Source organism: Hylobates moloch, unplaced genomic scaffold, assembly GCF_009828535.3.
Source record: "Hylobates moloch isolate HMO894 unplaced genomic scaffold, HMol_V3 SCAFFOLD_18, whole genome shotgun sequence".
In the NCBI taxonomy this organism is placed as follows: domain Eukaryota; kingdom Metazoa; phylum Chordata; class Mammalia; order Primates; family Hylobatidae; genus Hylobates; species Hylobates moloch.
The window spans coordinates 50,990,649-51,014,803 of record NW_026652293.1 but is presented as its reverse complement, the minus strand read 5'-3'; the positions used below and the strand labels follow the sequence as shown (position 1 = coordinate 51,014,803).

The window sequence follows — 24,155 nt, the reverse complement described above, 5'->3', positions numbered from 1 at the left end:
CACACACATATACATATATACACACACATATACATATGTACATTTAAAAGAGGATTGCAGTCTACATATATTTTTATGATCTGATTTTTAATTAATATATCTTGAAAATTTTCTACCCATTAAATAGTCTTCTACAAGATTACTTTTAAGGTATGAGTAGTATTCCATCATATGTAGATGTGTATGTATCATAATTTATCAAATCAACCCCTTATTGCTGAACTCTTAGATTATTTATAAGGCTTTCTCCATCATAAATGATTCTACAATTAACATTTGTGTTCATAAATCTTGCACAATTTTCTAATTATTTCCTCAAGTTATAGCCCTGTAACTAAACTTACTATGTGACTAGGTATGCACTGTTATTTTAAGCCTTTTGAAGCATATTATCAAACTATGCTTTTATCTGCAACTTTTAATACATTGATTCTCCCAGTTTCTCAACTACTCACTGGTACTAAGTTTGTCATCAGCGAAAACTGTTTACAGCCATGTGGTTCATGTTTAGACTATGGACACATGGATTTGTTGAAATCACCCTGGAAGAATAAATGAATTAATGTAGATTCTAAAATTAGGAAGTAGCTGAGCTACAAAACTACCCTACCAAATATTGTGGTGCATACACTGCTGTACTTTTCTTCAACTTTCTAAACTTCTTAGAGAAATTGAGACTGCTTCTTTGGATAAAATGCTCATATGGAGAGAAACTCCTTAAGCTCTGAAATACCTTTTTACCTAGATCCTGATAGACAGCAAAATCTGTAGTGTGACAAATGGCATCTGACATCCAGGAAGGAACATATCCTAAAAAATAAGTCCATATCTCTCATCCATCTCTAATTTCAGGGGACAGGCTTTCGTGCAAGATCTGTATCTGCCTCTGCCTTCCACAAACACCAAGTCTTAGTTTTCTGGCTCTATAATCAACTTGGCTGAAACACAGCCACAACACAATTTGAGTTAAAATTTGTTCCCATAAGGAACCCTGACATGCTGCTTGTGTGAAAGTGATTTCTAAGGAGAAAAATATAGGTAAGAAAGCTATCAGTCAAATAACAGATATTTTCCTAGTTTTAAGAAGTGTGCTTAAAGAATTCATATTTTTGCATTTATATATAATATCTATCAATGTATTTGAGCTATTTCAGGAGAATATTTATAATAGACATTAACTATTTAGGACCTTTCTTGTGAGGAGTTCAAAGCATAGTACTGTGTATTAGCCAGGGTTCTCCAGAGAGACAGAACAGGTAGGAGAGAGAGGTAGATAGGTGAAGGGATTTATTAGGAAATTTGGCTCACATGATTATGGAGGCTGAGAAGTCCCATGACAGGCCTGCTGCAAGCTGGTGACACTGGGATGGTGACAGTGTGGCTCAGTCCTAGTTCAAAAGCCTCAGAAGGGGAGACACAGATGATGTAATTCTTAGTTCAGTGGCAAAGGCCTGAGTGAGACATGGGGAGGGGTGGGCACTGGCATCGTCCTGGAAGCCAAAGGCCAGAAAGCCTGGAATTCTGATGTCCAAAAGCAGGAGAAGAAGAGCATCCCAGCTCCTGGAGAGTAGAAGAGAAAGGAAATCTCTTTTTCTCTTCCTTTTCTGTTCTATCTGGGCCTTCATCCAAATGGATGGTGCCCATCCACATTGAGGGCAGATCTGCCTCACTCAGTTCACTGACTCACATGCCACTCTCCTCTGGAAACACCCTTGCAGACACAGCCAGAAGCAATGCCTTACAAACTCTCTGGGTATTTCAAAATCCTGTCAAGTTGACAACTAAAATTAGCCATCACAAGTCCACCTCATGTCAACTTGGCACCCATATGCATTTCCTTAAACCGTACTTGATCTCCAAACAAAGGTAACAAAAAGGTAATAGTTCCTACTGAAAATGCACTAATCCCTCCCTCAAGTGAAGACCTTGGGTAATGTTTGCTATTCTCCTGATATCCCATAACTTAAATACTATGATGTAAAATGAACAGTATTTAAATATTGTTATAAAGTCAATATGTCTTATGTTACATGATAAAGGAATAAGAGAAGAATAAAAACAAAGATATTTGCCTAATATATGTCTATACATGCATAAACATATTCTTAACCAAGTAGGGAAGAAATATTCATGAAATGGTTCTCCTTTTTGTAACTGGTCATGCTGTGATAGTCGATATTTATAACTACCTTCTGTAAACCATTCTATATTCCCTTTGCCTTCAGCAAGCACCCCAGCTGCTCATTGTTCTTTATTTGGCATGGTAACTCAAACCTTCATTCCTGAAGGGTCTGGACCATTTGTAGTCCTGCCTGGATTGGGTTGTTGTAATTTCCCATTGACCTTAATCACAGGCGCATAGTAATACTAAGACACTTTCTAAGGGATCTCCTGTATTCCAGCCATACTCTTCCTTACATCCATTATGAAATAGTAGTTCCAATTTCCTATGGGAAGCCTGGATCAACCATCCCAGCCAACACTACAACTTCTTTCTTAGTCTGTTGACTCAGGAGCATTAAGTGCCCAAAGAGGCTAGGTGGCAATCTTAACTTCCAGTTCAGTGGAATCATTATTGTCTCCTCATGGAAGTTTTCTTCCTCTGACTAGCAGAGCATAAAGTCGTGGGAACAGGAAACAAAAATGTTGCTAGTCGGTCGCTAGGGGAAATGGTGAGTGGTGCCACTTCCATTTCTATTCCTTGATTTCTGAACCTATGAATCTTCACTATGAAACAGTACCATACATTGAATGCTGATTCTGAACATATACAACCTTCCAGAGAACTTTTCCCAACCTTACAAAGTATGACAGTAGGTGACAATCCAGCTGGCATTGTAACTGCAACTTCAAGTCAGCTGCTTCAAATCAGTGAATGCCATGAGCATGAGGCTATTACTGCACTTCTTTGGCTGTGAAGTGAGTTGCTTGGTCAGAAGCAATGCTGTGTGGGACATAATGATGTTAGATAAGGCATTCTGTAAGTCTATGGGTGCTAGTTTTGACAGAAGCATTGAATGCTGGAAAGGCAAATCCATATCCAGAGTAAGTTTCTATCCTAGTAAGGTGCAGTTCCTTCCATGATGAAAGCAGCACCATGCAATCAATCTGCTGCCAGGCAGCTGGTTGATCACCCCAGGGATCATATCAGTGGCTCAATGCTTGTCTTTTCTGCTGGCAGATTGAGCATTCAGAGGTGGCCTTAGCCAGGTTGATCTTGGTGAGTAGAAGTCCACTTTGCTGAGCCCATATATAATTTCCATTCTTGCCACTATGGTTGCTTTTTTCATGAGCCCATTGGGTGGCTGGGAAAAGAGTGACTAATATCCGTAGAATAGGTCATCCTATTTACTTGATTATTAGAATCCTCCTCTGCTGAGGTCATCCTTTGGTGAGCATTCATATGGGACACAAATACCTTCACATCTTTTGTTCACTCAGGGAAGTCTATCCATACTTCTTTCCCAGATGTCTTTGTCATCAATTTTCCAATTAAGTCCCTGGCCATCCAGCCAAACCTTTGGCTACAGCCTATAAATTGGTATAAAATTGCATATATGGACATTTTTCTTTCCAAGCAAAGTGCACAACCAAATGCACTGCCTGAAGTTCTGCTCATTGAGATTTCTCTTTACTACTGTCCTTCAGAGATGCTCCCAAAAAGGGGTGTAGAGCTACAACTGTCCACTTTTGAGTGGTCCCTGCATATTGTGCAGAACAATCTGTAAACCAGGCCCTAGTCTTCTTTGCCTCTGTAATCTTATCATAGGGTACTCCTTATGAAGTCATCAGTGCAGACTGGGAGAGAGAAAGCAGTGTAGAAGGAGTAGGAACCATGGGCATTTGGGCCACTTCTTCATGTAATTTTCTTGTACCTTTAGGACCTGCTCAGGCTTGATCATGTATATACTACTTCCATTTGATGAGAGAGTGCTGCTGTGCACATCCAGCCTTATGGCTTGATGAGTCAGATAACATACAATTAATGACAGGCAGCTCAGGTTGCATGGTAACTTGGTGAATGATGGTCAAATCTTCAGTTTCCACTAAGGCCCAGTGGCAGGCCAAGAGCTGTCTCTCAAAAGGAGAGCAATTATCTGCAGATGATGATAGGACTTTACTCCAAAATCCTAAGGACGTTTGCTGTGATTCATCTATAGGAGCCTGCCAAAGCGGCCAAACAGCTTCCTTATCTGCCATTGACATCTAAAGCACCATTGGATCTGCTGGATTATATGACCCAAATGGCAGAGCAGCTTGCACAACAGCTTGGAGCTGTTACAGAGCCTTCTCCTGTTCTGGGCCCCACTCAAAACTAGCAGGTTTTCCAGTCACTCAGTAGTTGCACTGGAATAACACACCCAAATGAGAAGAGTGTTGCTTCGAAAAATCCAAATAAGCCTACTAGGCATTGTACCTCTTTCTTGGTTGCAGGAAAGACCAGATGCAACAACTTATTCTTCACCTTAGAAGGGATATCTTAACATGCCCCATACCACTGGGCCCTTAGAAATTTCACTGAGGCAGAAGAACCCCAGACTTTAGTTGTATTTATTTTCCATGCTCTGACATGCAAATGTCTTACTAATAAGTCCACAGTAGTCACTACTTCACTACTCACTAGGTCCAATTAGCAGAATGTAATCAACATAATGGACCAGTGTGATATCCTGTGGAAGGGAAAATTGATCAAGGTCCTTGCAAACTAAACTATGACATAGGCCTGGGGAGTTGATGTATCCCAGATGTAGGACAGTGAAGGTGTATTGCTGGCCTTGCCAACTGAAGCAAGCTGCCTCATAGACAGAAAGGGAGAAAAAGGCATTTACTAAATCAATAACTGCATACCAAGTACCAGGAGATGTGTTAATTTGCTCAAGCAATGAAACCACATCTTGTATAGCAGCTGTGATTGGAGTCACCACTTGGTTAAGCTAATAATTCACTGTTATTTTCCAGAATCCATGTCTTCTGCACAGGCCAAATAGGAGAGTTGAGTGAGGATATGGAGGGAATCACCACCCCTCTATCTTTCAAGTCCTTGATGTTGGCACTAATCTCTGCATTCGTCTCCAGGGATATGGTATTGACTTCAGTTTACCATTTTCTTAAGTAGAGACTGTTGTAATGGCTTGTATTTGGTCTTTACCGCTATAATAGACCTCAGTACACAAGTTAAGGAACAAAAGCTGCTGAGTATGTCTATTGTAATTACGTATCTGGAACTGGGGAGATGACAACTGGATGGGTTTTGGGTACCCACTGGGAGGCAGACTTGAGCTAAAACTACATTGATTACGGGACCTCCAGAAGCACTTACTCTGACTGGGTGGCTGCAGTGATGTTCCAAGACTCTTGTTAATTGAGAGCCAGGATCTAGTACTCCTGAAAGGTCTGATTATTTTCTTTCCTCCAATGCAGTTACCCTGGTTAAAGGCAGGAAGTCCCTTTGGGGAAGAATGGGGGATAGATTAATGGTAAATTCTCACTAATGTACCAGATTTCTTCCTGGAGGGGACCCAGCCTCCTCTTCATTCAAGGGGTTCTGGATCTGCAAACTAGCTCAAGTCTAGGAAGTGATTGAGGGGCTGTGATTCCCTCTTTTTATCATTTGAATTCACCTCTTGTTCACTTGACCTGAAAGTTTTCTGCCAATACAAATCAAGTAAGAACTTAGTAGGTTTATTCTTTATTTCACTTCTAGGAGCATCATGATTTACTAGCCAGCACCACATTCATTCAGCATATGAATCTACATGAGTCAGACTATTCTGAATGTTGCTTTGCTTCTGCTGTCCATTACGGCACCTATGCCCATCTTGTTATGGATGATTGAATGCTGCCGCTTGTCCCCTTCCACCTTGGGATCCAATCATTACAATTGCATTTTTTTTCAATTGAATGACTGCAATTCTCACTTCAAGGACCTGTCTTCAGAGAAGAACAATCATGGAACTCTTCAGGGATGTTGGGGCTCCCCTTACAAATCTATTTATCAAAGTATTGGTGAAAGGTATGTGTGGATGAGTAGGTTTTAAGTGACAAATCCACTCTAGTATTCCAGTCTCCCTAAGCCTTTGCATGCCTTCCTCTATTGTAAACAGGGAGATAGGATGTTTAGGTCATCTCCTACTCCCTCATGGTGGGCTAAATTTTGATCCATGTTTTAGCCAATCAACCAAAGTGTTAGCACCTTTTCTAACTCCCTGAACTGCAACATTAAATGCATAATCTCAGCTTAGTAGGCCCATACCAACAAACTTGGCCTGATCCAACTTTATGTTCCTTCCACCATTATCCCACACCCTTGATATCTATTCCCATATATGTTCCCCAGATTTCTGCTTATATAAATTAGAAAACTCAAGTAGTTTCCTTTGTAGTGTAGTGCACCTCCTGGTGGGCCACACTTTGTACCTCACTCTTAGGGGCCTGCTGGGACTTGAGTCTCTTTATAGATCTAGAAGCAAAGAGAGGTGATAGAGTTGAGTCCTGAGGAGCATCAGCATTGCCTTGCTTGACAACTGACTCAGAGGAGGACATTGCCATTTCCTCAGGCAAATACAGAGTTAATCCCCTCTGTCAGAGATGGAAAGGCTGATCGCACTATGGGTGGGAATGTGCTGCTGCTAGGAATGGAGAGCATTGGCAAACAATGCTCATCAGAATTTAGGAGCTTGAAGTCTCAGCCTCACCTGGATTTTCCCACACCATTACACTCTGACTTATGGGACCTCATTCTTTACCAACCAATGCCCTCGCTTTAAGTGGACAGCCTTCGAGACTGAGAGTTCAACTTTTGTTGTAATTCAGCCAACTGCATGATGAGGGCTTGTGTTTGATTTTCAGCTATTTCTGCCCTGCGTCTACAGGAGAGAAGATTCTCCCTCAGGGCACACTTAGAAGCTCTTAGGCTGTTTATGGTTTTCCACAAATGTTCAAAAGTATCATATACACAGTTACCAAGCTCCTTGCCTTTTATAAGTGGTTAGTTAGGCGTATCAAATACAGATGTTTTGTGTATCCTGATAAACAGTTTATACCATGAACTATCAGTGCTGTCTGTACTATTATAAGTAGAATTCTCAGCACTTTTATGTCTAATCAGATTAGGCAGCCAAATCTAGAAACCCCCAAACCAATTAAGAAAACTAATCCTAAAAATTCTGTTCTTCTAAAACCATTCCTGGTACCAATTCTCTGTCTTAGTCTGTTTTTTGCTGTTATAACAGAATATCTGAGACTGGGTAATTTATAAAGAACAGATATTTATTTCTTATAGTTCTACCTCCTAGAGTTCTAGGAGGTAAGGGAGATGAACTCATCCTTTTATCAGGAACCCACTCCCATGTTAACTAACCCACTGTCAAGATAATAACATGAATTCATTCATGAAGCCAGAGCATCTTAAAGGTTCCACCTCTCAACACTGTTTTTTGGGGGGATTAAGTTTCCAATGCACGAACTTAGAGAAACACATTCAAACCATACACATACACAGAAACCATGCCCCTGCTCTTAAAATTCATGTTCTTCTCACATGAAAAATACTTTCGTTTCATCCCAATAACCCCATATTCATTTCATCCCAATAGCCCCCTTACCTTCTCTTGCTCTCACACTCTCTTGCCTTCTCACTTTCTTCCATGTGATCATGCAGCATAAAAGCCCCAGTTGTGGGGCCCTTGATCTTGGACTTTCCACCCACTAGAACTGCAAGAAATAAATCTCTGTTCTTTATAAATTAGTCTCAATTTTTTTTTTTTTTTTGAGATGGACTCTCACTGTCTCCCGGGCTGGAGTGCAGTGGCGCGATCTCGGCTCACTGCAAGCTCCACCTCCCAGGTTCACGCCATTCTCCTGCCTCAGCCTCCTGAGTAGCTGAGACTACAGGCATCCACCACCACGCCTGGCTAATTTTTTGTATTTTTAGTAGAGGCAGGGTTTCACCGTGTTAGCCAGGATAGTCTTGATCTCCTGACCTCATGATCCACCCGCCTTAGCCTCCCAAAGTGCTGGGATTACAGGTGTGAGCCACCGAGCCTGGCCTCAGATACTTTGTTATAACAGCACAAACAGACTAAGATAGAGAATTGGTACCAGGAATGGTTCTAAAAGAACAGAATTTTTAGGATGAGTTTCCTTAATTGGTGTGGGGGTTTCTTAACTTGTTTTTATCATCAACTCAAAAGTCCAAAGTCCAGAGTCTCATCTGAATCAGATATGGGTGAGACATAAGGCATGATTCATTCTGAGTCAAATTGCTCTCCAGCTGTGAACCTGTGAAATTAACAAATTATGTGCTTCTAAAAGACAACAGGTGGACAGGCATAGGATAGACATTCCCATTTCAAAAGGGAGAAATAGGCTAAAAAGAAGGAATAACTTCCCCCACGTAAGTCCAAAACCCAAAAGAGAACATTAAGTCTTAAAGTTGGAGAATATTCTCCTTTGTCTCCAAGCCCCACATCCTGGGCATACTAGGGTGGGAATGGGCTCCCAAAGGATCAGGTAGCCCTGCCCCTATGGCTTTCCTGGGCTCAGTCCACTCAGTGACTCTGCTGGGTTGGAATCTCATGCATGCAGGTTTCCCGGGCTGAAGTTCCATGCTGGTGACCCTACAGTTCGGGGGTTTCTGAGATGGCCTTACCCCCATGGCTCCACTAGGCATTACCCTAGTGGGGACTCTCTGTCGAGGCTCCAACCCCACATTTTTACTCTGCGTTTCCAAGCTGTCCATGACATTCTTTGAAATCTAAGTGGAGGCTACTATGGCCTCACAGCTCTTGCATTTAGCACACCTATAGAATTAGCACCACATGGACACCACCAAGGCTACTGTTTACATCTTCTGGAGTGGGAGCACAAGTTGCAGCTGGGCCCACTTGAGGTACAGCTGAGATTGCCAAGAAATGCTGTGCTGGAATGAGAGAAGCAGAGACTCGAAGCATTTCAGGGCAGCAAATACTGATATCCCACTGGCACCTCTCTGGAAACATTGCCCTCAAGATCCTGTTCTGGACCAGTAATGGAAGGGGCAGACTTGAAGATCTCTGAAACGACTTTGGGGTCTTTCTCCTTTTGTCTTGATGAATAGCACCTGGCTTACTTCTATCCATGCTAATCCCTTTGTCAAAGGGTTGTTTGGCCCTTGTTCTCCTAAAGATGCTTTCACTCTTTTTTTTTTTTTTTTTTGAGACGGAGTCTCGCTTTGTCACCCAGGCTGGAGAGCAGTGGCGTGATCTCGGCTCACTGCAAGCTCCACCTCCCAGGTTCATGCCATTCTCTTGCCTCAGCCTCCCGAGTAGCTGGGACTACAGGCGCTGGCCACCACGCCTGGCTAATTTTTGTATTTTTAGTAGAGACGGGGTTTCATCGTGTTAGCCAGGATGGTCTCGATCTCCTGACCTTGTGATCTGCCCAACTCGGCCTCCCAAAGTGCTGGTATTACAGGTGTGAGCCACTGCACCCAGCCAAGATGCCTTCACTCTTTACATCTCCAGGCTGAGAACTCTGCTCTGCTTGCCTTTTAATTGTAAATTTCATCTTTAAATCACTTCTCTCCTCTTGCTTCTTACTGTATGCAGTTAAAAGTAGCCAGGCAACTCCTTCAATATTTGGGCAGAAATTTCTTCCATGAAATATTCTAGTTCACTGCTCAATTCCACCTTTCATAATACCCTAAGACATACATACAATTCAGCCAAGTTCTTTGCAAATTTATAACACAGATGGCCATTACTCTGGTTTCCGATAAGATATTTCTAATTTCTGGTCAAGGTGTGTTGACATATATTACCTGAATTTATTGCTGATGTATAATAACACTTTAACTCTAGAATAATATAGCTTTTGGCTGAGAAAACCAAAACTTCCCCCAAATTATGACAAACTTGGTTCCCAAAGCCACTATTTTCAGTCATATAATTTTTCAGAGGTCTCGAAATTCTAGTTAAGAGAAAAAAGCAAGTGCCCAGAGTACTTGATTATCTTGTTTCCTTTTTTTTTTTTTTAAAGAAATTACTTGGCTGGGTGAGGTGGCTCATGCCTGTAATCCCAGCACTTTGGGAGGCCGAGATGGGCAGATCACAAGGTCAGGAGATCGAGAACATCCTGGCTAACACAGAGAAACCCTGTCTCTACTAAAAATACAAAAAATTAGCAGGGCGTGGTGGCAGGCACCTGTAGTACCAGCTACTCGGGAGGCTGAGGCAGGAGAATGGCATGAATCTGGGAGATGGAGCTTGCAGTGAGCCGAGATCATGCCACTGCACTCCAGCCTGGGCGAGAGAGTGAGACTCCATCTCAAATAAATAAATAAATAAATAAATAAATAAACAAATAAATAAATAAATAAGTTACTTTTATGTTTTTATTGTGACTTTGTAGAAATGCAGGAACTATTCCAATAAGGAAAGGATAAAATGTAAAGAGAATCACAATTAGAATACTTAAAGGGGCATACACTTAACAACACACACACACACACACACAAACACACACACACAGAGATATTCCTAATTTCTGTCTAAGACCTCATCAGAATGGCCTTTACTGTTTATATTTCTACCAACATTCTAATCACAACCACTTAAGTAATCCCTAAGAAGATTTAGGTACTTCCTACAGCTGGTCTTCTCAGCCCTCATGGAATTGTCCTTAAGGCTTCATTCGTGGTAATATGGACTTTTTCTAGTTCGCTTCTCCAGATTCTTCCAGCTTCTACCCATTATCCAGTTCCAAAGCCACTTTCACATTTTCAGATATTTGTTATAGCAGAAGCCCCACTTCCTGGTTCCAAATTCTGTATTAGTCAGGGTTCTTCAGAGAGCCAGAACCAGTAAGATGGAAAGAAAGATTAGATAGATGATAGATGATAGATAGATAGATAGATAGATAGATAGATAGATAGATAGATAGATAGATGACAGATAGATAGATGGATAAAGATAGATAGGTGATTTATTAGGAGAATTGGCTCACATAATTGTGGAGGATGAGAAGTCCCATGACAGGCTGTCTGCAAGCTGGCAACCCTGGGATGCTGATAGTGTGGCTCATTCCTAGTCCAGAAGCCTCAGAACCAGGATGCCAATGGTATAATTCTCAGTCTGAGGCTGGAAGACTGAGAATCCAGGAGGCTGCGGTATAAGGCCTGGCGTGTAAAGGCCAGAGAGCCTGGTGTCCTTCTATCTAAGGGCAGGAGAAGAGGAGGATTCCAGCTCCAGGAAAGAGAAGAAATTGCTCTTGCTGTTCTATCCAGGCCCTCAGCCATTTGGATAGTGCTCCACTGAGGGCAGACTTGCCTCATCCGGTCTACTGACCCACACTCCAGTCTCCTCTGGAAACACACTCACAGGCACACCCAGAAGTACTGCTTTACCGGTTCTCTAGGTATTTCTTAACCCCGTCTAGTTGACACATAAAATTCACCATCACATACTGATAAGAATTAAATATGTATTCATTCTTTTTCTAAATATTACTATATCCCTACAATATGCCAGTTTGTATTTGGTTCTTGAGAAAGTAAAATAAATAATATTTGGGACCCACACTTAAGAATCTTCCAGTGTATATTAAAAAATGCTTAGCATCATTAATTACGTAGAGGGACTCATTATTAATCAGGGAAATCAAATCGAAACCACGCTGAGTGTGTTAGGTTATTCTTTGCTTTGCTGTAAAGGAATACCTGAGACTGGGTAATTTGTAATGAAAAATTTAATTGGCTCATGGCTCTGCATGCTGTAGAAGCATGGCACCAGCATTTGCTTGGCTTCTGGGAAGCCATCAGGAAGCTTACAATCATGGCTGATGCTGAAAGGGAAACAGGCATCTCACATGGCAACAGTGGGGGCAAGAGGTAGGGGGAGGTGCCACACACTTTTAAACAACCAGATCTCATGAGAATTCACTCACTACGGTTAGCACCAAGCCGTGAGGGATCCTCCCCCATGATCCAGTTACCCCTCACCAGACACCACCTACGACATTGGGGATTACAATTCAACATGAGATTTAGAGGGGACAACATTCAAACTATATCAATGAAATACCACTTCATGCTCACTGGGTTGACTCAAGTCACAAAGATGGAGAATAGCAAGTGTTGCCAAGGATGTGGAGAAATTAGAAACTTCATCCATTGCTGGTGGCATTGTAAAATAGTACAGACACTTGTACAGCAGTTTGGCAGTTCGTAAAATGTTAAACGTGAAGTTTCCATACGATCTAGCAATTTTACTTCTAGGAATGTATACAAAAGAATTGAAAATGTATGCCCACATAAAACATGCACATATTTTTTAATGAATTAATGATTTAGATAATTATTTGATTTGACATTGTGAATGTACATGGCAGCATTATTCATAGTAACCAAAAACAAGTGGAAACTACGCAAATGACCGTCAACTGATGAATGAATAAACAAAATATGGTGTATCTATACAATGAAATATTATTTGTTCATAAAAAGAAATGACATGCTACAGCATGGATGACCCTTAAAAACATTAGTAAATGAAGTAAAAGAAGGCAGCCACAAAAGCCCACATATTTTTATTTCATTCTAGAAAATGTCCAAAAGAGGCAAATCTATAAAGACAGAAAGTAAATTAGTGGTTGCTAGGACGGGGGGTGGGAGAGGGAGTGGGGAGTACATGATAATGGTATGAGGTTTCTTTTTGGGGTGATGAAAATGGTCCAGAATTAAATTACAGTGATCGACACATAATGTTATGAATATACAAAACCTATTGAATTGCACTCTTTAAATGAATGAAATTTGTGATACATGAATTATATCTCAATAAATGTGTTATTCAAAAAAAAGAAGAAATTCCCAGGATAATGCAACTTACTCTACTCATTCTGGTTGAGTAGAATGAGTCACATTATCCTGGGAATTCTACCATGCCATCCTTTAAGAAAGGGTGGGGAGAGGCTTCATGAAGGCACTAACATCTACCCTAAATATTCAAGGATGAGTAGGAATAAAGTTCATGCAAGGAGAAGGAAAGAACATCCACGTAAAGGGAATGACACTAGCACTTTATAGATATTGAATAAATATTTTTAAATAAATTAGTGATTTTAGAGAATTATTTGATTTGACAGTCATGAGAACTTCCTCTCCAAGGGCCAAGAAAATTAGGGACCTGCCCCAAAACTATGATGAAACTGGGATGGGAACCACTGCTTTTTGGCAGATTGCACAATAACAAAGTTATGATCTTATTAGTTTCCTGTGATATAAAACATCTAGCAACTTCTGGATTGATCTCTGATGAGATCTTAGAAGAACTCTTTGCTATTTCTTTTATCCTAGAACATGTCTACAAGATACATGTGTAAAGCATAGTAAAATATCAAGCAAATGCTAATCATCTCACATCGTATAAATAGGCAAGATTAAGTTGAATTTTTCCTTTTTAAACTTTTCAACCAACTTTTTTGGAATAGGGGACTATAGACTCATGTCTATAAATTCTATACATTTTCTAAATTATGGATGATGTTTATAGAATTCACAACTAATCTTTTTCTATCCCTAGATTTAAAGAACATTTAAACAAGCTAAGTGTTCAAAATATGTTAAAATTAAATTCAAAAAGCACAGTTTGAATCCCAATAGGGTTTCAGCTATGGAAAAATTTAGTTAAACCAGCGAAGGTAGGAGATGGCAAATGGAGTTGAGTGCTGCATAATTTAATTTTAAGAAAAACATAATTAACCAGCCTATCATTTTATACAACTGATCATTTATAATGAGAAGATATGGGGTAAAGGCCAGGCATGGTGGCTTATGCCTGTAATCTCAGCACTTTGGGAGGCTGAGGTGGGTGGATCCCCTGAGGTCAGGAGTTCGAGACCAGCCTGGCCAACATGGTGAAACCCTGTCTCTACTAAAAATACAAAAATTAGCCAGGTGTAGTGGTGGGTGCCTATAATCTCAGCTACTCGGGAGGCTGAGGCAGGAGAATCGCTTGAACCCAAGAGGCAGAGGTTGCAGATTGCGCCACTGCACTCCAGCCTGGACAACAGAGCGATACTTTGTCTCAAAAAAAAGAAAAAGAAAAAAAAAGATTTGGGGTAGGATGATAACAAGAACCAATAAGAGTGAAAAACATTTTGCCTAGGTGAAACTGTCAGTGGTTTGCAAAAGTGAAGAGAAGAGAATAGATGTCTAAGAGGGTGGGTTAGAGGTAATAGGATTTTGCCCTACTATGGAAACTTAAGCTAAAGATTGCAAAGCTTTTATGTGATATCACCTTTGGAGTGATAACTGCCAACAGGAGTTGAACGGTGGCGAGGTCAGTATAGATTTTTTCTAGGTCTCCCTGTTGCCATTTCCTGTTATGAGAGTTGTCATCTTCAAATCACTTACATACATTCAGCTATTTTACTGCACTGGTATATAGCAAAAACATTGGGTAGGAATATTTATTTGGTTTGAAAAATTTTCCATTTTAATGTATACCAGGTTGGGAAATGCTCTGAACACTGTTTAAAAATTCTTTCTTTAAAAATAGGTTAATAACCTGCAAGTAATTTTTTTCAAAGGCTTGGATAAGTGTATTTTATGTTTCCTTTAATGAATAGAAAAGTACTTTTGTTTAAAAGACTTTCATTTACTCTATTGTACATTTTTCATCTGATGGAGAGAAAAATCAATTATTTTAAGAGTTAAGTTCTTTCTGTCAGTTCATTTAAGTAAATCCTTCTAAGTTAAGTGACCATCAGTATTTTTTTCTTATTTATCAACTCCAAGAAAAGTGCTATAACGTACAGAAGTGGAATATAATTTGCTGTTGAGGAAATGGCATTGATTTTTCTGTCTGTTAAAGACTGCTAGTTAGAAAACAAGAATAATATTTAACTTCTACTTCGAAAAATTTTCTTGGTAAGAATTATTCTGGAGTCAGAAAAGAAGGCAGCTAGTCCCATATCCTCTATAACCAGTTTATGCCTGAGTGTTAAATGCTCAGGTAGAAACAGAGAAAGGATGATACATATGGAATAATTATAACCAAAATGTTTTACAGTTTTATATGCATAATGTTTTTTGCAATGTATAAAAGACTTTTACATACATGACATAATTTAATTACTAATACATGAATTTTATGTAATCTGGCATTGGATGACTAAAAGAAAAGTCTGCTTTCAAATTGCAAATTGAATTATAAAATACATCTTAAGGTTTGCTGGATTTGATCAAAACACATAATGTACCTATATCTGTTTTATTTCTTTAAGTGCTAACATCTGATTAGATGTCCACAAAACTGTCAAAATACATAAACCATCAAAGTATAAAAACTAGCAAAATATATAAACTTTTCAAGGGCCAGGAGGATTTCTTTTCATTGTTGATTTTTTCTATTGAGGTCCAGATATTAAAATGATATCAATAGCAACTATTTTGTGTGTTGTTTCCCCTAAAGGTGTTAAATAATAAAGACATATTTGCTGGTCACTTAAGGGGCTCCAAATGGGTTCCCTTGATCCCCACTTGGATTCAGAGCTAACTGAAAGAGAAACAAAAGAGCAAGGCACAAGGAGTTTTGGGAGAATGTGGCTTGGTTGTGTAGCAACAATGGGACCCTAATGCCCTCACTCAGCCACTGGGTAAACTGTGGTCTTCAGGACCCCTTCACACGGACAGAACCTGTGGCAGTAACCACAATGGCACAGAGGAGCAGAGATGAGAAAGAACAGGGAGTGAAAAGAGATAGGCTATCAAGTCCTCTTTCTCATCTAAAACTCACCAATCTGATCATTTGGAGGAGTGAGTGAGGTAACAGAGCCCAGGGGGGCTAAAAAGTTGTCCCATCATGTTAAAGTCCCTCCACTTAGAAACTCAAAACATGGGGATAACCACTGTCAACAAATAACAGAAAATAATGCATAATTACAATATTTATTTAATATCTAATGTTGCATTATAAGACATGTCTTCAAAAGTAGTTTTTAGAGGGAATTTGGCCAATACTTGTAAAGTATTTGATTGAGTATACCTGTAAAAAATGAGATTTGGTTAAGGATTTATCCTTTTAAAACCCAGATCTAAGAGAAACATCTCCCTGATTATTTCTTTCATTACAAATTATTCCAAGTCAAGAAAGATTTAACATAGTTTGAAAATGCGTATTCAAATATTCATAATAGAGCTGAAATCTATAATACCACCAGTACATTTTTAGTTTAAAAATTATAACCTTTAAGTATATGTTATATGGCAGATAATAATAGTAATGGTCAAAATAATATGACCAATATTGATTGAGTACATATGATATTACAAGTATTATATTAGGTAAATGCATGGTCTCATTAAAACACAACTGTCTTGTGAGGTAAGTACTATTACTATTTGCATTTGAGAAATGTCTACTTGGCTTGAAAATTCCATATGAAGTATGTGAATGAGACTCTATTTGTGCTGTTTTTCCCTTTCACTAAAAAGAGAGACAAATATAAGCCCTGTCCTTTATGCTAGTATATAAAACCAATATCAGTTTTCCACAGGTTAGCTCTTACAATTGTGCTAGTCAGGGAGAGGAAAGCTATCATATGCCCACAGAGATGCAGGTGTTGAAGAACATAAATAATTAGTTCAGAGAACCTACATGTACCTTTAGGAATTATCAGTAAGAAAATAATCAGAATGACCTGGATTCAAGTCTCACCAGTCCTCTTTTCTAGCTGTGTACCTTAATTCCTTGAAGATTTGGTCTAATAATCTCGAAAATGGAAATAATAAATGGTACTACCTCACAAGGTGTTGTGAGAATCAAATAAGATATTAAAGCAGCCTGAAGCGAATTGCCTATGTAGACACAGCCTTTTCCTCCCCTGTATGTTGCTGGGCTGCTGCTTCTTTCTCCAGCTCAGCCCTTTGTGCTTTTTGGCACATTCCTTCCCAAAACTGGCTTCCTCCTTGATAAGGGTACTGGGCTTAATCTTTACCTGCCAGTTATAATGATATCTGCTTCAGATGCCATTTCCTCCATCTCTGTGGTCACATCATGTCTCCCGTGGGTTGCTGTCTGCATTGACTATGAAATACTTACTTTTGATATAGCAAATACATATGAAACAAAAAAGAGGGAAAATATTCAATTTTGGGGTCAAGCTTAGGAAAAAACCACTTTTTCTTGCAAAAGTCAAAGGACTTGGAAAGGATATCTGTTATCAAAATGAGATGATTTGCTTTAGAAATACATATTTTTGACTAAAATGCATATATTAAATAAAGCTCACGACATTCAAATCCTTAAAGATCCAAGACTTTGGATTTTGTTGTGAAAATGTTTTCCTAAGACATGGCTTTGATCAAGCTTTCTTGGATTCAGTTCCAGTCCATTTAGGTAGCCGTTGAATTTTATTTGGAAATGAAATCGGAAACCCACACTAATAATTGGGGACTGACATCTCAAAGATCAGACATGAAGTGGAATCAGCTTTTATCAAGACACTGAAGCAGACGTAGCCATTGTGTCTATCCTCTTTGAAACTTAAAATGCTTGCGTTGAAGGAACATTAGAGATTAGGTGGCTCAGAGATTCCTTTCCACCATTTGAATATCAGACACTTGACATTTGACATTTGAACAACAGACATTTGAATATCAGACACTAATATAAAGACACATGCACACGTATGTTTATTGTGGCACTATTCACAATAGCAAAGACTTCAAACCAACCCAAATATCCATCAGTGATAGACTGGATAAAGAAAATGTGGCACATGTACACCATGGAATACTATGAAGCCACAAAAAGAATAAGTTCATGTCCTTTGCAGGGAAATGGATGAAGCTGGAAGCTATCATTCTCAGCAAACACAAGGACAGAAAACCAAGCACCGCATGTTCTCACTCATAAGTGGGAATTAAACAACGAGAACACATGAACACAGGGAGAGGAACATCACATACTGGGGCTTGTCGGGGGGTGGGGGCTAGGGGAGGGATAGCATTAGGAGATATACCTAATGTAGATGACGGGTTGATGGGTGCAGCAAACCACCATGGCACGTGTATACCTATGTAACAAGCCTGCATGCTGTGCACATGTACCCCAGAACTTAAAGTATAATAATAATTAAAAAAACACATTACTTGGACTTAGCTTAAATGAGTGGGTGGGAGAAGCAGATACTAATTTCTAGATCTTAAGTTCTGTAAGAGAGCTGGTCACCAAACTTGCTGCATAAAATACAAATCCTGCAAAAAGACTTCTAGCCTGTCTACTAGTCTGAATGAATTTTTTCACCAGGGTTGAATGTGTTGCTTATTTCTTCTCTTTCCGTGATGGCTCATCTCCTCCTCTTCTACTGCAATGCTTCATCAACTCACTTCATTGCAACAAGATGAATCTCAGTGTCCTAAGGTGTATGAAGAGAGGTGACTTCCTTTTTACACAATTGAACATAATCTTTATTTCAAGCTTTCATTCTACCAGAGCGTAGAAACCCAATGTCAGGCCAGTGAGAAGTGCTTCTGAGACTGTTTGTAAAACCAAGACACCGAGGTGGAGATGAGCATTGGATTCTGACTGGGCATCCTTTGTTCCCTCAGCATTCCTCATTCCTGTGATCTATGGGCACCCCATCCTCCACCTCTGCCCACTGTAGTCCACTTCAATAGTTTTTGGTAAGATCACTAATGCTCTCCATTGCCAAATACAGGGTACATTTTTCATTGTCACCTTACTACGATACCCATTGGCGTTTGACCTATTTTCTCCTTAAGGCACTTCTTTTCCTTAGCTTCGTCAGATAGTTTTCCTCTGCTATTTCCTGCCATTTTTTTCTTTTTAAAACTCCATCTCTGTGTCTTTTAGGGGCACTTCTATTTCTCAGGTTCTCTCCTCTCTCTCTCTATTCTTCCTAGGTGATGTCTTTCATTTCCATTGCTTCAAATACAACCCAATTCAGATGACTTAGCATTTATATCTTCAGGCCAGAGAGAGTGTCTCAATTTATAACTGTATATTTGATGACAAACATTACATCTCTACTTAGATGTCTCAAAGACACTTCTAAGAACAAACCCAAAAGTAAATTCATGGTCATTGTCTCCACAAAACATGTTCCTATTTGAGTTTTTCTGCTCAGCATGTAGTATATTCTTGCTATCTCTCTATTTCACTTCTTCCCCTATACATCAAATATAATGCCTATCCTCCAAATGTATCTTAAATCCACCTACATCCTTACAATCTCCACTAATGACATGGACCCCCGCACTGACTTCTTATGTGGTTACCTTGTAATCACTCTTGCCTTCCTCCAATTCTTTCTCTACAGAGTAACCAGAGCGACCTCTTAAAAATGACCTGAATCCCATTATACCCTTCCAAAAATACTTCAGAAGGCTTGTGATTGCCCTTATAATAAAGTATCTAATATTGAAGGTACCCTACAAGGACTTACATGAGGTCCTTCCCAATTGCCCCTCCTGCATCATCATCCTGCATCACTACTCTCCCAAACGTCATGTGCAAGATACATTTTCTCAATTGGTGCAGCCAAATATCTCAGATTTTTGGTACTTTCCTTAGAATGTGCAGGTTTCCTCTACTGTAATGGTCTGCAGCCTCCTGTTCACCTGGATAATCCTACACATCTGGACACTCCTACCCATACTTTGCCTTATTTAGGGCAAAATCTTCCTCAAATCCTCAAACTATACCCTTATTTTATATTCTCACAGTAGCATGAGTAGTCCATTGGTTTAATGTCTATCTTATTCATTACTGTATACTCAGCCCCTAGCACAGTGCCTGGCAAACAGTCGATATTTGATAAGCAATTACTGAATTTGAAAAATACAGCCTTTATTAGTTTCTTACAGCTGGCATAACAAACTTGGTGGCTTAAAACAATAGAAATTTATTCTCTCGCAGTTCTAGACTCTAGAAGTTCAAAGTCAAGGTCTCATCAGGGTCATGCTCCAACTGAAGGCTCCAGGGAAGACACCTTCCTTGCCTCCTCCAGCTTGTGGTGACTCTGTGCATTTCTTGGCTTGTGGTGGCATAACTCCTATCTCTGTCTTCATCTTCATATGGCTGTCTCCTCCTTGTGTCTCTCTGTGTCCTCTCTTTTTATAAGGCCCTGCCACTGGATTTAGGGCCCACACTATGTCCGGGATGATTTCATTTTGAGATCGCTAATTAATTATATCTGCAAAAGACCCTATTTCCAAAGAAGTCACATTCTAAGGTTCCAGGTGGACATGAATATTGGGGATACTATTTATCTCTCTATGCAGCTCATCTCCCAATACCTCTTGCTGTTTCCGTTTTCCTTCCTCCTTCCCCCTTATCAGCTGGAGTTCATTAGAAAAGCTGGCTTCATCATTAACATTTATAGCAGGATCTTTCTCAGCTGCTCAATTAGAGCTTAATTCCCAAGATCAAAATAACACCTTAGGGGGCAAAAGTCCTCCGTGATTATTTTTATCGGTGAAACAAGAAATATCTTTAGAAAATATAGTCTAGAGAAGGGAAAGAATTATTTAGCTTCCAAGAGACTGAAAAAATGACACACATTACTCTTACTATATGTGCCTTGCTTCCAAACAAGAAGTGAACTTAAACATTAATATTGACTTATGTATAAACATGGAAAAAAAGGAAGTGTACAATTTTTGAAATCCACAATCATGTAATCAACTGTGAAGAGTGAAGGGTATAAAAATTCTTACCTGGCCCAAAACAAGCATGTGCACTGCCAAATGCTCACTTTTCAAATATGCTTGGAAAGGACACTATGACATGGATCTTCTCATTCATAAAAAGACCCAGTCAGAAGCACTCAGGGCACCACACTCTTTGGGTTACCCCAAATCTCTGTTTCCAACCTACTACCTGAGAAATATAAGGTAATGATTTTCATGTTTCTAGTATATGGTTATATTTTCTAGCATATTTCACACTCTGCATGCCCCCAGCCCTTGCCCTGCCACCCTTCCACCATTGCTGGTCATACCTCAAGAAAGAGGTAACACCCAGTGCAGGTGAGCAGATGATGAAACTTGCATTAAACTTCTTCCACTTTTCTGTTCTGGTGACAATATAAATGAGTACAAATCATTTGTAAAGTTATTTCAGGATATATTTTTAAAAATATAAAATTAATTGTTTAGGCCTGGAATAAGTAAGAGATTTATATTTATTGAGCATGGCCAGGTCTAGTGTCCGACAGTGGGCAGACAGAGGTCAATAAGGAATGGTTCCTGCCATCGAGGAGCTCAAGTTTCATAGGGGAGACAGACATATAAATAAATAATTATGAAACAGAGGAAAATGTTAAATAATAGAACTCCGCTCTTGGTTCAGAAATAGTACCCCCTAAACCCACAAACAATAACAAAAAAAAAAGCAATGTGTTTAATCTGTTTGTGTACAAAGGCAGGAAAGGTTTCCCAGAATAGGTATCTGAACAGTTTTAAAGGATGAATGGGGATTTTTCCAGACACTCAGTCTTGGGGTGTCGTTGGGAGAACCAGGTGAAGGGAGGGAAGGAGCAGCAATGTTGAGAAAGGAAATAGACATGTAGGAAACAGGAATAACAGGGATTGTCCTGGGAACTATAAATTATTTGATAATGTGGGGACATAAAGTTAGTTGGGTGACCAGAGAATTGACTCTAGACCTAAAAGGCTAGATAGGAAGGTCTTATGCACCATGCTAAGGACCATGGTCTTAGACCAATGAAGATTTGTTGAAGAGATTTAAGCAGCATGTGGTGGTGGTAGTGGGGTGGGGGAGATCTGATCATACCTTCATATATACTCATTAATCCCATTCCTGTACTATTTCAATACATATTTATTCCTAATAATAAAATAAAATACGGCCGGGCGCGGTGGCTCAAGCCTGTAATCCCAGCACTTTGGGAGGCCGAGGCGGGCGGATCACGAGGTCAGGAGATCGAGATCATCTTGGCTAACACGGTGAAACCCCGTCTCTATTAAAAATACAAAAAATTAGCCGGGTGAGGTGGCGGGTGCCTGTAGTCCCAGCTACTCGGGAGGCTGAGGCAGGAGAATGGCGTGAACCCCGGGAGGCGGAGCCTGCAGTGAGCCGAGATCGCGCCACTGCACTCCAGCCTGGGCGACAGCGAGACTCTGTCTGAAAAAAAAAAAAAAGAAAAAAAATAAAATAAAATACATTTTTCTTCCAGACACAAAAATCGTTTACTATATTTTGCACATCAAATTAGAAAAATATTATGTCACACTTAAAGCATAATAAAGGATTTTGTAACCATGTGGCAAAAATGATATATTTTAAGCATGCCTTAGTATAAATAAAATGAGATGCAGTTATAAACTGTGAAGTTATTCTTTTATTTAATTCCCTGATTTTCTATTGAAATTCTGATGGCCTATAAATAAATGTCATAGTGAACATAAAATGTTTAACAAAAATTAAAATATATAATATTTATGAATTGCATTTGTTACTAGCATTTTTTTAAAAAAGAAAACATGAAATTCACCTTTTTAAAGAAAATTCTTAATTGTTACCACATTCTCATCCAGCAAAATATATTCAAACTTTTTCTCTTGTTGGTACCAAAGAGTGCTCATTGTCCTCTAAGTGACTGAACCTATCAGCCCAGGAAAAATAAGTGAGTATAAATCACAAAGTTCAATTCCTTTCATTTGTACGCTGCTTTGGAATTTGTAAAGGCCTTTAACATAACTTATTAAAGCATGTGTCTGACACACAGGTATAATCCTTTGAGTGAACTGTTTGTTACAAGAGTTTAGTTCTTGCCTGGGAAGTTCAGAGTATTTGGTTATTCAGGAACAGAATTTAGTTTGTCTGGGTTCAGTCTTCGAAGCAGAGTCAAGTGCTGAAACTGCTGACAGTACAACTCTTCTCAACGTATATGCAGTATCTGAATTCTCCATGTAAGAACAACTCCGTATTCTACCCTTCTGTATGGCTTAGAGAAGATACTAATGCTCAGACTACCAGGAAAATTGTCATGTCATAATGGATTTGGGTTTTAAACAGTAGTTCATGTGAACCAACTACAATAAGAAGTCTGGTTCAATACTTAAAGATCTATAACTAAATTCTTCCAATAAGGGCTTATTGGCTGCCTATTAATATCCAGCCCTGTGTTTAATGCTGGGGGGAATCAAAAGAGATGTAAGAAACTCTATAAATTTATCGAAAATCACTTAATGTGTACTTACACTGAGTAAATTGAATGATATGTAAATTATACCTCAATAAAGCTGTTAAAGAATAAGGAGGAGGAAGACAGGGAAGGGAAGGGCAGAGAAAAGGAAAGAGATGAATCAATTTACCCAACTGCTGCAGAGGGAATTCTAAAAGGACAAGGCAGGATGGAATAGAGTCACTTTTACCAAACTGTGATTATTCATTGGTGGCTTTTCCATGTTGCCTTATCATGTAATGTCTGTCTTTTAAATTATTAAATGGTTCTCTATTTTTGGCTGTTTTTTTAGTCTAAAAGCTTTATGTTCTCTTTAAACCAGCTCATCTTTTTGTGTGTACCCAAATAAATTAAATAGTAGAAAGCAAAAAAGATGTAAGAGATGTCTTTGCCCTCCAGGAGCTTACAATGTATGTAAATTACTGGCTGCCTACTAGTGCCCAGCACTGTTTTTAGAGCTGTGAGGGAATTAAAAGAGGCGTAAGATAGAAAGAATAACTAAGATTTAGTATTTGATAGCACAACTGGGTGACTCTAGTCAATAATGATTTAATTGTACATTTTAAAATAACTAAGAGAGTATATATAATTGGATTGTCTGCAACACAAGGAAAGGATGAATACCTGAGGTGATGGATACACCATTTACCCTAATGTGATTAATATGCACGGTACGCCTGTGTCAAAATATCTCACATATCCCATAAATATTTACACCTACTACTTACCCACAAAAACTAGAAATTAAAAAAGAGAGATGTAGTAAACACTAGGGAAGATAATATATGTAAATATAGCAAGTCCTCAATGTCATCATTAAGTTCTTAGAAGCTGTGACTTTAAGCGAAACTTTGTATAACAAAACCAACTTTACCATAGGTGAATTGATATAAACAAGAGTTAAGTTCCCACGGCATATCTGTGATCACAAAACATAACCA

General features: G+C 39.2%; 1 non-coding gene across 1 annotated transcript; it reads left to right on the top strand.

The window, feature by feature from the left end:
* The first annotated feature begins 9,773 nt into the window (after positions 1-9,773).
* LOC116458157 (small nucleolar RNA SNORD45) lies at positions 9,774-9,856 on the top strand. The gene has a single exon (XR_004245223.1). It is a non-coding gene; the product is annotated as a small nucleolar RNA SNORD45 (small nucleolar RNA).
* Positions 9,857-24,155: the final 14,299 nt, after the last annotated feature.